This window comes from Panicum virgatum, chromosome 1N, assembly GCF_016808335.1.
Source record: "Panicum virgatum strain AP13 chromosome 1N, P.virgatum_v5, whole genome shotgun sequence".
NCBI classification, from domain to species: domain Eukaryota; kingdom Viridiplantae; phylum Streptophyta; class Magnoliopsida; order Poales; family Poaceae; genus Panicum; species Panicum virgatum.
In genome coordinates this window covers 51569712-51582055 of record NC_053145.1, presented here as the reverse complement: position 1 = coordinate 51582055, position 12344 = coordinate 51569712, and positions in this window count along the sequence as shown.

Here is a 12344-nt window from a genome sequence, read left to right as displayed (position 1 = left end):
CTCCCACGGGTCCGACACTGCTAGACCAGCTTGTAAGCTCCCCTCTGAACTTCGAGCACCCGGGCTCGAGAGCAATAGAGCAAGAACACCACCCCCCATACTGGACGTAGGGCATTTTCAGGCCCGAACCAGTCTAAATCCTCGAGTCTTTGCGTGCTAGATCATATCCGATCAAGCGCACAACAATCAAGCAATCGAGTAGTTTTGTAGTCGTCCATTTCCCGCAGCGATAGTTTTGGCGCCGTCCGTGGGGAGCGCTTTGTGCGTTCACTACTTCGGCGATCGGATGGTTTCGATCACTCCATTCGCCGCTCCAGTGGCAAGCAGCGGGGAGACGATCAGCTTCGGCTCGCTGGAGTTCCCCGCGATCCCTCGCGATGGATTGTGGGCGCCTCCACCATTCTCGCCTTCCCAGACCTTCCAGTTCGGAAGCCTGGAGTTTATCACCGACCAGCTCGGAGCACTGCACCTCCACGAGGAGGAAGCCGCTCCGGCGGACACTAAGGAGCCAGCTCCTCCTCCCAAGCCTCACTGCCTGAGGCATCGGCGATCAGTTCGCTGGCGCATCAAGAAGCACAGGCCATCGCAGCCAACCCGTGCGGTGCTCCGCCGCATCTCGCTCATGATGGCCTCCAACCCCACCGTCGAGGACGTCAACTTGGTCCTCTTCTCTTTGGCCAACATCTCTCGGCAGCTCGCGGGCGGACCTCCGCTCGCCCCTCCTCGCTCATTCTCAGAGCAACTTCCATTCGGCCTCCGCAACGCCGCGAGCGTCTATGCTCGGGAGGCACGCAAGGCCACCCAGGGATACCAGCCCGCGTCACAGTTCGTGGGCATGACGGGGAGTTACCCAGATTCCGTCCACGACCTCCTGTGCTATGAGGATCCCCTGAGCGATTCCTCCAGCACGGGGGAGAACCGCCTGGAAGGGACATCCGCGCCGCCGCGCATGCGCGCCATGGCTGACGTTGATCCGCCGCCAGAGGTGGTGCCGTCCGAGCAGATGCACGCCCCAGCGGACCACCGCGATCACACGCTCGCCAAAGCGCTGGCCCACGGCGACGACCTTCGCCATCGCGAGCAGGCGCCTCCGCCTGTGGAGCGGACACCACGGTCCCCCTCCGGGTCAAAGGGGCTAAACCCCACAAGTTCCGCACGTCGACGCGCGCGTGCGGTCAACCACAACATCATCAACGACGCCCACATGCAGCTCCCGCAGGAGTTCAGTGCAGGTCAGAATATCGCAGCAGCCGCAATCCTACTGCAGATGCTGTCAGAGCCACATGATCCGGCCCAAAGAGACCTTCACCGTCAGGTGAGGAATCTGGTCGAACTTGCCGCCGTACAGAAGACGGAGAGCTCCTCGTTCCACCGCTGGCGGGCTGCTGCCTCATGCCCAGTTGGCGGCGCAAGCCATGGTGGGCGGGAGCCATCTCAAGAGCAATGCACCCCGCCTCCACGGCAGCCCGACGCGGGCAGCGCGCCGGCCCCGGCGGCGGCATCTGCTCCTCTCCCGCTGAGGCCACCGATCCACGACCGCGTCGGTCCTAACTACGACGCGTGCAGCGTGATCCGAGGCTGGCAGCAGGCGAGGCACCACGCCGATGTTGATCACATGGCCGCTCGGGCAGAAGATGCGTGGGCATATGCCCCCAACCAGGAACGCTCACCGCTCCGCCACGGAGGACATCCCTGCGACCCCAACTTGGATCACGACCAGAGTCCAAGTCCGGATCCCACCGGACCAAATGCCTTCTCCAGAGCAATCCGGGGGGCACCTTTCCCCCAACGCTTCTGACCACCAGCGAACGTCGTGAAGTATACTGGGGATACAAACCCCGGCGTGTGGCTGGTGGATTACCGGCTTGCATGCCGAGCCGGAGGAGCGACCGACGAACACTTCATCATCCAGTATCTCCCTATATGCCTGGGAGAAAACGTCCGCGCCTGGCTGGACTTCTTGCCCGCCGACTCCATCGGCTGTTGGGCAGATCTCCACAAGGTCTTCATCGGCAACTTTCAAGGCACGTATGTGCGGCCTGGCAACTCTTGGGACCTCAAGAGCTGCAAGTAGGAGCCCGGTGAGTCCCTGCGCGACTACATCCGGAGCTTCTCCAAGCAGTGCAACTCGCTGCCGGGAGTCGTCGACGCCGACGTCGAAGAACAAGAAGAACCGCCGACCTCCCACCATCGGCGAGGTCGCGGCGGCCGAGTGGCAGGACAAGCATCCTCCAAGAAACGACCACTTCTACCAGCTCCTGGACAAGCCGTGCACCAACCATGGCTATCCGGTGAACCACAAGTTCAAAGATTGCGATATGATGAAGCGCCTCCTCCGCAGGACAGCCAAGACCAATGGCGACGACCACGACAAGTGACCCGACGCCGGCCAGGAGAAAGAGAAGCCGTTAGAAGGAGAGTTCCCGGACGTGGACCGGTGCTTAGTGATCATCGGCAGCCTGGAGGACGAATGCTCCCATCAACTACAGAAAGTCCGACTCCGCGAGGTATGTGCAGCCGCAAGTTCCATTCCTAGAAAGTTGAAGTGGGCGTCCACGCCCATTATTTTTGATCAGGACGATCATCCGACAAGCATCCCTTAACCTGGGAGCTATCCCCTCATCGTCGACCCCGTCATCAGCAACATGCGCTTATCCAAGGTGCTGATGGACGGTGGCAGCAGCCTCAACATGCTCTACTTGGACACTTTGGAAGCCATGGGAATCCCGCGAGGCTACTTGCGGGGTTCCCCCTTCCCCTTCTACGGCATCTTGCCGGGCATGAAGGCATACCCGGTCGGCAACATCGACTTACCGGTCACTTTCGGCACCAAGACCAACTTCCGCACCGAGACCCTCACGTTCGAGGTGGTGGACTGGAAGGGAGTGTACCACGCCCTCCTCGGGCGCCCCTCTTACGCCAAGTTCATGGCGGTGCCCAACTACACCTACCTCAAGCTCAAGATGCCGGGCCCGAACGGGGTCATCACCGTGAGCAGCTCCTTCTTACAGGCCTACGTCAACAGCCGCGAGTACTATGATATCGCCACTACCGCGGCGAACTCGGCCAGCTTTGCGCCACCACTGTCGAGTGCCGCCCGACCCTGGCAAGCCCAGCCAGGCACCGGCCTTCACCTCAACCGATGAGACCAAGGCGGTCGCGGTCGATGACACCGACCCAACCAAGACGGTGCGGATTGGCTCCCAGTTGCCGACCAAATAGGAACACGTGCTCGTCGACTTCCTCCGCCAACAAGGACACTTTTGCTTGGAAGCCGTCCGACATCCTGGGCATCCCTAGGGAGGTCGCCGACCACGAGCTCCGCATTTTGCCGGGATCTAAGCCCGTCCAGCAATGACTGCGCCGCTTTGACAACGAGAGGCGCAGGGCCATAGGAGCGGAAATAGCTAAGCTATTAGCTGCCGGCTTTATTAAAGAAGTCTACCACTCCGACTGGCTATCTAACCCAATCCTTGTAAGAAAGAAAACCGATCAATGGAAGATGTGTGTTGACTACAACAGCCTAAACAAGGCTTGCCCCAAAGACCCATTTCCTTTGCCTAGAATAGATTAGATAATCGACTCGACCTCTGGGTGCGAGATCTTATCCTTTCTAGACGCTTACTCGGGCTATCACCAGATAGCGATGAAGGAATCCGATCAGTTCGCGACATCCTTCATCACGTCATTTGGCTCATACTGCTACGTATCGATGCCTTTCGGTCTCAAAAATGCGGGAGCAACATACCAGCGATTCATGCAATCCTACTTCTCCGACCAGATCAACCCGCCGATCGATCCCGACCGATCGGACCTGCCTCGGGCAACGGTCGCGGTCTACATCGACGACATCATCGTCAAAACACCACGTACGGACGACCTGGTCGCCACCCTAAACGCCACGTTCACAAATCTCAAGAGATTCAACATCAAGTTGAATCCCAAGAAATGCACGTTCGGCGTGCCTAAGGGCAAACTACTCGGATACATGGTGTCTGAGCGTGGCATCGAAGCCAACCACAATAAAATTACGGCCATCACCAACATGGGACCCATCTGTGGCGTCAAGGGCATCCAGAGACTAATAGGATGCCTGGTGGCGATCAGCCGATTCATCGCTTGGTTGGGAGAACGAGGCCTTCCCCTATACAAACTCCTCAAGAACTCCGACACCTTTGTTTGGATGGAGGCCCAAGTGGCCCTCGACCGCCTCAAGGCTCTCTTGTCCTCTCCACCGGTGCTCGTGGCACTGGAGCCCTGCGAACCCCATTTACTTTACTTAGCAGGTACCAACCACGTGGTCAGTGCCGCGCTGGTAGTTGAAAGGGAAGAGAAAGGACACGCCCTGAGGGTCCAACGGACCGTATATTTTGTCAGCGTGGTACTAACAGACACCAAGTCACGGTACCCTCAGACACAGAAGCTTCTGTACGCCGTCAACATGGCAGCCAAGAAACTCCAACACTACTTCACCGAGCATGAGGTGTCAGTCGTCACCTCATTTCCACTCGGAGAAGTTGTCCGCAACTGCGACGCCGTGGAACGGATTTCTAAATGGGCAGTCGAGCTCATGGGCTACGACGTCAAGTTCGTTCCACGCACAACGATAAAATCCCAGGCCCTGGCCGATTTTATCGCCGAGTGGACGGAAGTCCAAGCCCCAACCCCAGAAATCTCTCACGAGTACTGGACCCTCTACTTCGACGGGTCGGTCATGGGACCCAGCGCGGGTGCCAGGGTCATCTTAGTCTCCCCAGAGGGAAGCAAGTTCCAGTACGCGGTTCGCCTCCATTTTCCAGCATCCAACAACGTTGAAGAGTATGAGGCACTCATCAGCGGCCTTTGTATAGCCATTGACATCGGGGCAACCCGCCTGTATGTCTATGGTGACTCCAAGCTGGTAATCGACCAGGTCATGAAGAACTCCAACTGCGAGAGCCCTCTCATGGACACATACTGCCAGGAGGTCCGCAAGCTGGAAGGGAGATTCCGGGGTCTGGAGCTCCACCACATCCCGCGGAAGCAAAACCCTGACACGGACGCTCTTGCAAAAATGGCCGCCGAGCGCAAGCCGGCACCCAGCGGCGTCTTTGTCAACGACCTAAACGCGCCGTCAGCGCGTGAAAGACAGCCGGCCTCAGACAAGGCAAAAACAGAGGAAACAAAGCATGTGCAAAAAACAGAGCACGCTCCCTCCGACCCAGCCCCCGACCAGACACCCGGGGGCCCAACCTGTGTCGCCACGGAGCAATCCGACCCAAGCCAGACAGACAACACAGACTGGAGAGCTGACCTGTTGTCTTATCTCCTACACGAAGTCCTCCCCGAGGATCGCAATGCAGCCCGTCGTGCCGCCCGACGGGCCAAGACGTTCGCTGTAATCGACAGCGAACTCTACAAGCGCAGTACCTCAGAGACTGGCATTCTCATGAAGTGCATCCCCATTGCCCAAGGCAAGGAGCTCCTTCTCGAGATACACGCCGGGATCTGCGGATACCACGCCACGCACGCTCCTTGGTCGGAAAGGCGTTCCGACAAGGATTTTACTGGCCAACAGCTCTGCGCAACGCGGAAGACATCGTCTGTGCGTGCAAAGGATGCCAGTTCTACGCCAAACAAACCCACTGACGGAGGTAGATCTATGTACCTCCCTACCGAGTGGGATCCCCGAACCCGGGAGACTACCCTGCTCGGTGACTTGGCTACAACTACTCGGCGTGCGGGACTTGGCCGTGCGCGGAAAGGATTCTCAGAGGATCAGGACGAGAGGCTCTAACTAGAGACCCAGATATCTAGGGATCTTAACCGACCTCCTTCCTTGTAAAACAACCCGAGTATATCGTTCCTTGTACCCCTACGCCTCCTGGTCTATATAAAGGAGACGTAGGCCGACCCATAGACTCTCTCCACTTTTCGCAGCATCCTGCAAGCCCTAATACAACCCTGAACATAGGACGTAGGGTATTACGCTCATCGCGGCCCGAACCTGTCTAAGTCCCTGCGTCTTCGTGTTACCATTGAGCTCTTGGTCCTGAGATCCCCATCCTGAAACTCTACCGCCGGGTACACCCCTGGTGGACTAGCCGGAATAATAATCCAACACCCACCTACCAGCCCAGGAGCTCCGGACTATCCCCATAACATGGCCATTCGTCGTAGGGGGCCTAGACATGGTCGGGCCACTCAATAAGGCACCAGGAGGGTTCACCCATCTACTTGTCGCAATCGACAAGTTCACAAAATGGATAGAGGCAAAACCGATAACCACAATCGACTCCAAGGAGGCCGTCAAGTTCTTCCTGGACATTGTCTACAGATTCGGGGTGCCCAACTCCATCATCACAGACAACGGGACCAATTTCACAGGACATTACTTCCAAGAGTTCGAGAAGGGTATGGGATCCGGATTGACTGGGCATCGTTCGGACACCCGCGCATGAACGGGCAAGTAGAAAGAGCTAACGGCTTAATCCTCCAAGGGTTCAAACCGCGTATTTTTGACATGCTCAAAAAATTCGCGGGTCGTTGGGTGGAAGAACTGCCGGCAGTGCTCTGGAGCTTGCGAACCACACCCAACCGATCCACATGGCTGACACCTTTCTTCTTAACATACGGTTCCGTAGCCGTGCTGCCCTCCGACCTGGACTACGGTGCGCCAAGAGTCAAAGCCTTTGACCCAGCAACGGCAGCCGAAGCCCAGAGGGACGCAATGGAAGTTTTGGAAGAAGCAAGGCTAGCTACGCTCCTTTGATCGGCTCGCTACCAACAAACTTTACGCAGGTACCACGAGAGGCGCATACGGGAAAGGACACTACAGATCGGAGATCTGGTGCTACGACGGGCCATGACGACGAAGGATAAGCACAAGCTCTCGCTGCCATGGGAAGGACCCTACAGCATCGCAGAGGTGATACGACCAGGCACCTACGAGCTAAAAGACTCCGACGGTAATATTCTGACCAACTCTTGGAACATAGAATAGTTACGTCGCTTCTTTCCGTAAGCAGCACTAGCGGCTCAGTCCGAGTGCCCCGACCCGGCCACTTCCGGCTCGGAGCACTCGGGCGCCCGACACCTGTCGATTTTTTCTCCCCACACAACACAGTGCACTCACTCGGCGCCCCGACCTGGCCACTCACTGCCCAGAATCATTCGGGGGATAGACAATTGTCTTCTTTTTTGTTGCATGCTCACAGCACAAACAAGCTCTCTGGTATCCCGCACCCCGACCCATACAAATTTTGGCTTGGAGCGCTCGGGGGCCAGATAATGGTCTCCGACCATCTTACTTTCTATTGCTTCCCGCCTCTACAGCCCCTTGCCCTGAACACTTTCAGGCCAAGGCGCTCGGGGGCCTCATTGGGACAAACCGTGCAGCGCGCACGCATCTTTTTTCCCTCGTCACACAACACACAAACTTTTTCTACCAAGTCACATGCTTTTTCATCCTACTCAAATGTTTTTTTTCCAAACTATCTGATCGATTGGATCCGTGCAACGATCTACGACACCTAGCGAATGATGCCTCTGGGCCAGTTCCCGGCTATACGTCGCAGCCTACGATCAACAAGCAGTTCCAAAAGAAAGGAATGCAGAAGACCAAAAACGTTCATGAGCAGGCAGAAAAGCAGTCAGCGGAACCTTTTTCGGAAAAACATAGAGCAGTACTTTAACCACCAAGCGCAATATGCTTTTTCCTCACCAACAATCCGTCATGAATACAAAAACTAATATATCATTTATTTTCGCAACGGTGGATCCGCACTCGAGGAAGGAACGGTAGACCCGCCGATCGACGACGTGTCTGCCACGGCCCCAGTACTCTCGCCGCTGATCTCCAGCTCCAGCTCCGCAAGACGAACGTTTCTCACCGCCGCGAAGGTCAGGCCTCGCGCCACCGTCTCAGTGATGGGTTCCAGCCTCCTGGCCACCACAATAACTTCCTCAAACGGCTTCCTGCCGGAGAGATCATCCTCAAGGCCCACCAGATCCAGCTCCAGATGCCGCAGCACCACGGCGCTCAACGCGGTCGAAGCCCCATGGTAAGCTGCTATGGCCGTCAATGCGGCTAGTTCCTTAGGAATCCGCCGGAGTTCATCCTGTAAGGGACTTGAGGGCGGGGAGCCACGGACGCAGGAGCAAACCTCCCGGGACGACGACTGCAGACGGTCAAATTCATGGCACAGGTCTTGGTGCCGATCAAATTCACGGCGCAGGTCTTGGTGCCGGGTAGTCATTTCTGAAAGAAAGCATCACCACATCATGAGGGTGCACTGTGAGCATAATCAAAAGGAAGGAAGGCGAGGAAAATTACCATACAGTGCCTTCTCCATCGCCTGGCAGCTCGCCTCCTGCTTCACCAGGTCGGCCTCCGCACGGACACGACTGGGCCGTTCTCCCTCAAGTTGGGCCTTGAAGCGTCCCCTCACAAGAGAAGACTCCAATGTGATACAAATATCAGTCCCAGGAGCCTAATACACATTTATTACATCAGATGGTACATCACCGTACAACTCTACGCGGTAATGGGCAGTGAAGCGTCGCTATCGCGAGGACAACAACTACAACCCAAACAAGAACGTGAAGCACGAAGAGGTCACCAAAGTTTGTGCCATACAGAGCTTCCTGTGGGTGACCCTATCCACAGGAAAGGTTGGGTGCAGAACGGAACCCCTATTCAACATCCTCGGGAACAAAGTCTGGATCTTCCTCTATAAAAATTAAGTAAGGGGTGAGTACAAACGTACTCAACAAGTCCAACCACACTCACGGAGGGGGTATAAATAGAATACATGCACATGATGGATCAAGGATAAGGCTAGGGTTTTATTTACGGAAAGCTAATTTTTCATGCATGGGTTTATTTGATAGAAAAGGGTTTTCCAAAGCGATTATCTTGTACCGAGTACACGTAGAGTTGATCCACACAGGATCCCAGTTTATAAGTTGCTACCGGACTCTCGGTCCGCAGTGGCACACGTCACAGCTGCCGGACACTTTCCAAAACAACTCACGCCAATCCATCCATTCCCAGAAGAAACACTAGTTGTGTGACCAAACCATAACTCGCCCAGTACCGTGGGCATGGCTATTCGAATAGATTTTATACTCTGCAGAGGTCTGCAACTTTACTAACAAGCGGGGTACCACAGCATGATCACCTTAGTGTCGGTGCAGATCCCAACAAAGCCATTACCCACCTTAGCTAGACCTGACTAGCCAACACGGAATCCACCAAGGGGCCATTGACCTATCACCAAGGTTTAACTGGGGCATAAATCACACAGAGCTTATCCCTTCTCCTTGGTCACCCGTTGCTCTCAGCTCGCCTGGTGGCTGTCAGACTAACTAGTGGGGTTTATGCTAAGCCGTTGCCACATACAACGGTCGAGTGGTTTGTACGATGGTAGAGTTAGACAAGATGACACATCAACTCGGTCCTTAATTGTGACGAGATGGATATCTCCGAACCTTGCTCAACCACACAGGTACGCACACCTTTCGGCAATTCACATAGAAGTGCCATCCATCTCATCTTTCTTTTGTTTCCAAGAATTCCACATTCTCCCTTCCCACACACTCACACATTTTCCTTTTGTAAAACAAGTTATACCATATTTAAGGTCCTAAGCGTTCTAGCAGCGATTAACATCCAAATAGAATAAATCATATTCAGATATTAATCTAGGTGGTCAAGGAATGGTTATAACAAATCAAGGGGTGGCTATTCAATCGGGTTTTAGCAGCAAAACAATATGCAGTTTTGAAAACAGGCCAATAGGTTGTGTTTATAAAAATAGGACAAAATATGCATCAAACAGGCCAATAAGTTCAATCGGGATTGAACTTGCCGTCCTCAAAGCCTTCCGGAAAGTCCTGATCAAGGTACTGTCCATCGGGTTCGGGGTCGCGATACTGGTCCTCGCACACTTGCTCGCGGTACTGCTTGTCGACGGGTTCTTCCTCGTTCACACCGTGATCTACGACGCACACAAACAAGCACACAATAAAGAAAAAGAAATAAAGAAATAAAGGTTTTATCGTTGAGCCCGAATCAGGATTAAATTAGGAAACGATGGTAGAAGGAATATTTTTGGGAGATTTTTGTATAGCATGGTCGGAAGATTGTTGGAAACGGCATGGTCGAATTTCGGGGTCCTTGGAGGATTTTTGGCGCATGAAATCATAAGTCAAAAAGGTGTTTAATGGTTAAACCGGGGTTGAAGAAGAGGTGAAAATAGGATGAATGGATAGTATATGATTTTAGAAGAATTTAGGAAAAAGAATCAATGGAATCGGAATTTGGATGGGTGAGATATTGTAGTTGTAATATTGGATGCTTAAACAATTCCGAAAATAGAATAACAAAAATGAAGGGAAGTTTCACGGGCTTAATATCACTGAAAGATGTGTTTTGGGCTGGTTGGGCTATTATTTGCTTGGGCCTATAGTGTGGTGCTGGACCCAAAAAGCTTACGAGCCTTCATCTGCTCACGGGAAAGGAACAGGGCGTCGCCCCTTTTCTCTGCGTCGCCATGGCCGTGGACTCAAGCTCTCGGAGCTTGGCCGGAATGGCACTCCCGGCCTCCGTTCTTGAAGCGGGGGGCATGGGGAGAAAGAGGAGAGCAAGGGGATTCCGTTCCAGGGACTTTGGGCATGGGAGAGGGTGTGGAAGGTGGTCCGCAACGGGTGGCCATGGTTGCTGTCCCGGGAGCTCGTGGGGAGCTCTGCTCGGGCTACGACAGGGATAGGTGCGCCTTGGGAGAGGTAAAGAAGGGTGTGGGGTTGCTCACCGTCGAAGCAATCGAGCTGTGATGGCCTTGCGGAGGAGATCGACGATGGAGTTCATGGCTTTGTTCGCGGAGCAGGGAGAGAGATTGAGAGAGACAGAGAGCTGGCGGCGTGGTGCAGCTCGGGGAGTTCGGTGGGGGCGAGGAGAGCAGACTGGGGCACCTTTTATAGGCGAGGCGAGGCGGTGGAGGAGGGGGGCCGCAGTGGTGGTCGGCCGGGCAGCTCTGCAGAGCGCCTTCAATGGCGTGGGGACAGCTCTGGCTGCTTGCGGGCGTCGCGGAGCAGCGCAAGTGTCGAGGGTGTCGGCGCGCAGGGAGGGGTGGCACAAGTGGAGGAGGGTGGAGGGGGGCCGGCCGCTATGCTCGGCGTCGAGCCCTGCTCGCGAGCAGTGCGTGCTCGAGCGGCGAGGTGGCTCGGTGAGGAACTGGCCTTCTCCAGGATCACCGCCGATCTTATGGACGACGTAGATCGGCGAGCTCTGTGGTCTGGGAGCTGCAAATGAGAATGGTAGTTGCGGCCTAGAATGCAGTGCAGCTTCCTCTGTGTGACTCCCCAAGGTTGGCCCCGATGGAGAGTACTGTTTCTTGATTATCTCCTGGATGACGCGATGCGCCATGCGCTCGAGTTCGTTCATCAGGCTCTGAGAGTGCCGATGAAGCGCATGAGCCACCATGTAGTTCATCTCCTGACGCAGGGCTCTGGTGCGCTCTTCAGATGGTACAGACAGATCTACATTGTCAAGAGCGCCTTCTGGTGAGAACCCCTTCCACCTGATGCCATGGTTGCGAGTCTTCTCAAAAGAGCCGATGAGATCGGCTTCCAGCAGAGCTTTGATCTCATCATACTTCTTCTTGTGTTCAGGAGGAAGCTCTTCATACGTGACGGGCTTGGGAGCGGGTTCTTGATCTTGAGCTCCAGTCATTGTTGCAGTGGTCGTTGTTGCCGAGAAGGGTCCCACTGGGCGTGCCAGAATGTGTTGTCAGTCGAAACCCACCGGCGAGCAACGACGGGCAACACGAAGAGCCGGGAGGTTGCTGGGGCGCTGGCAGGCACTGCTCCCTCGTCGACGGCCCGCAATTCCGTCACGCGCCCGGAGGATGTGTGAAAACCGGGCGTGCCACCAGACCTATACCCGATCAGGAGGGTGCAGACGTGCTCCGAACAGTTTCCTGCATACAAAGACACGTGTAAACGTAAGTCCGAGCCGTGGTCGGCTCCCCGGGACGACTCTTGCATCGGCTTTAAAGAGCCGATCGAGTCCCGGTGTCAGATGTGATCTGATTGTATCCAGATATGATAAATAAAGCAAATAACTATAAAACTGCTTCAATTAAATCTAATTGATCTAATCCACGATGGTAACAGCTTCACTGCTAGATCGGAACATCCTACACGTGACTAGGCCTAATGAACATAACAGACAATTAAACCACAACCCAAAACAGAGGCCTAAGAACTAGCAAGAGCCGATTCCCGGAACAATCCCTATCTGGGCTAAGATAAAGCATCTATTACACCACCGGATCATCCAATCCGTTTGCAAGGCCTAACCT